The 2442-nt window shown below is 34.7% G+C and overlaps 1 long non-coding RNA gene across 1 annotated transcript; it reads right to left on the bottom strand.

Moving 5' to 3' along the window:
* Positions 1-616: 616 nt before the first annotated feature.
* LOC110802379 (uncharacterized) lies at positions 617-2099 on the bottom strand. The gene is made up of 3 exons (XR_002537143.2): positions 1399-2099; positions 1261-1316; positions 617-1155 (listed from the first exon to the last, which is right to left on the bottom strand). It is a non-coding gene; the product is annotated as an uncharacterized lncRNA (long non-coding RNA).
* Between the last annotated feature and the right edge of the window lie 343 nt (positions 2100-2442).

Here is a 2442-nt window from a genome sequence, read left to right as displayed (position 1 = left end):
TTGGGCCGTTATGGTTCAAACTTGTAGGAGGCCTCAATAATTATTATTTATGTTGATTTGAAAGTTAGTTGACATTAATTTCCGCTGCGTAATTCTGGTACTAGCCTTAACCGTTATCACGGTGGCGGTAATACTTTAGTAATTCCTTTATTTTAAGTTAGAAAATGGTTTTATAAAAGTAAGGAATTATTAGGGTGTTACAAAGTGGTTATCAGAAGCTTTAGGTTATCACGCAAAGTGGTATTCACACTACTACAAAAAGTGGCTAAGAAATCGTACCAAATAGGCCTAAGAGACCAAAAAAATGTATGGTTTATATCTCAATGGTCTCTTTGCATAAGAAACCATAATTTTGGTGTGGTTACTCATCTATGATAAAAAAAGTAACCATACTTGTAATATATGTGGTTTCTTTGGTACAGTTTTTATTCACAATTTAAGAAGGCAAAGTGACCATTTTTTTCATAAAAAAGGTTTCTTTGATGAAAGGAAAGTCACCATTGTTGTATGAAATATGGTTTCTTTGAACCATGAATTTTTTTTTTTTTTTTAATTTTATTCATGAAACACATCAGAAGAAAGTGAAAACCATCAAACACAGCAGAATCATGAAACATGACGACATAAACAAAACCTCTCATTGAAATTAAAGTTCAAATTTTAACAAGAATTATACTAGATTGATCCACCAATTAGTGCAATTACATAGTTGGGCAGTGCAAATAAATCAAATGCCAAAGCTATATTATTGTTCCCAAAAATATATCAATTAATTCCAAATCATTTAACTCGTACAATTCCAGCACTAACAACCTTCTTGATCTTATTCATCACCATTGGATTCTTCATATGATCTTGTGCATCCTTCGGGTTCTCCTGGAAGTCTATCAAAACCTGGCCACCTAGAAACTCAACATTTTTGGAAATCCACCTTCCAGTAAGTACTTTGCAACCCACGCACCTCCACCGTTGGAAAAAACACACATCTCAATTATCAACCCCATTTCAACCACAACTCTTAAGTATGCGATTAATTCATAATTCCTTCAAATTGTAAATCGCAGTTGAAAACATACATGGAGATTAGATCATGCCTAAACCACCGTAAATCAATAGATTTCCTCCTTTATCGTTGGTATCCGCAAAATGCATTAGCTGTAATTAAGAAGGGTTAACATACATTTAAATAACATAATGTTATGTTAATCTAGAATTAATTAGATAGATAAGAGTAAGAATTATGATCATCTCGAATTAAACCTGATGAATATCACCCACGAAATGTGATAGAAATAGCAATGCCTCTGTCAAATTATCTGCATTTTTAATAAAAAGGCTTTAGGATATATCTAAGATCAGTGTAAAATTACTATCGGAGTAAAAGTAAATAGATCTTACAGCGCTGATCAGCTAATCCTTCGCGACGCCTAGATGATTCGCCAATCTATTCAAGTATCCTTCCTTCGCGGCCACCTGAAACCTCGCAAAATCGCAGAATCGCTGGCCACCTGAAACCTCGCCAAATCGCATAATCACCAACCAAATCGCAGAATCGCCGGCCACCTGAAACCTCGCCAAATCGCAGAATCGCAGGGAACCTGAATCCTCGCCAAATCGCAGGATCACCGGCCCCCTGTAACCTCGCCAAATCGCAGAATCGACGCCCACCTGGAACCTCGCCATATCGCAGAATCGCTGCCGTCTACCTTCATTTACACAGTTACAGTAGATGACGCAGATTGTCTTTCAAACTCCTACGAGGAAGAATTCATTTGATTAAGCAATGAAACTCGTGATTCAGAACTGGGCGAATCCGATCGAAAACAAAAATATGTTGAGAGATGGTGTTGTTGCTATGTTATTGTTGTTACTTAATTTTGTGCGTTATTAAAGAAGAAGAAAATGGGGAGTTTAGGGTTTAAAAGAATGAAAATTATAGCTCAAAGGTTAGGCAGTTTATGGAGACCAATAAGCCCATGAACTTGCAGTTACGACAAGGAAAAGGATTTTACCTTCTATTTTACTTCAAAAATATATTGGTTTTAAGAATTTATCATTTTGAAAAAGATCCTATAAAAAAATATAATAAAGATCCGTAAAATAATTTAATTATGACAAAGAGGGAGACCATGTTTGTCTTGGATATGGTTTCTTGTATGTCATCACTTATTCATTTAATTTAGCTTAGATATAAGATACCATATTTCTTGAATTTGTGGTTTCTATTAATATTCCAAGAAACCATATTTCATAATTGTATGGTTTCTTTAGCTAAGAGACCTATTAAGTAATTTATTTGGTTTCTTATTTGTGGTTTCTTAGCCCTTTTTTGTAGTAGTGTCAGGAGCTTAAGGCTACTTTGTAGTAATAATGCTACAAAGTGGTATACTAGAGCTTAGTTTCATTCCTTCTTTGTAGTAAGCAATACTACAAAGTGGTAAT

The sequence above is a fragment of the Spinacia oleracea genome, chromosome 3 (assembly GCF_020520425.1).
Source record: "Spinacia oleracea cultivar Varoflay chromosome 3, BTI_SOV_V1, whole genome shotgun sequence".
NCBI lineage: Eukaryota > Viridiplantae > Streptophyta > Magnoliopsida > Caryophyllales > Amaranthaceae > Spinacia > Spinacia oleracea.
Note: the sequence above shows the minus strand (reverse complement) of the source record. Positions and strands in the feature narration are given on the sequence as shown.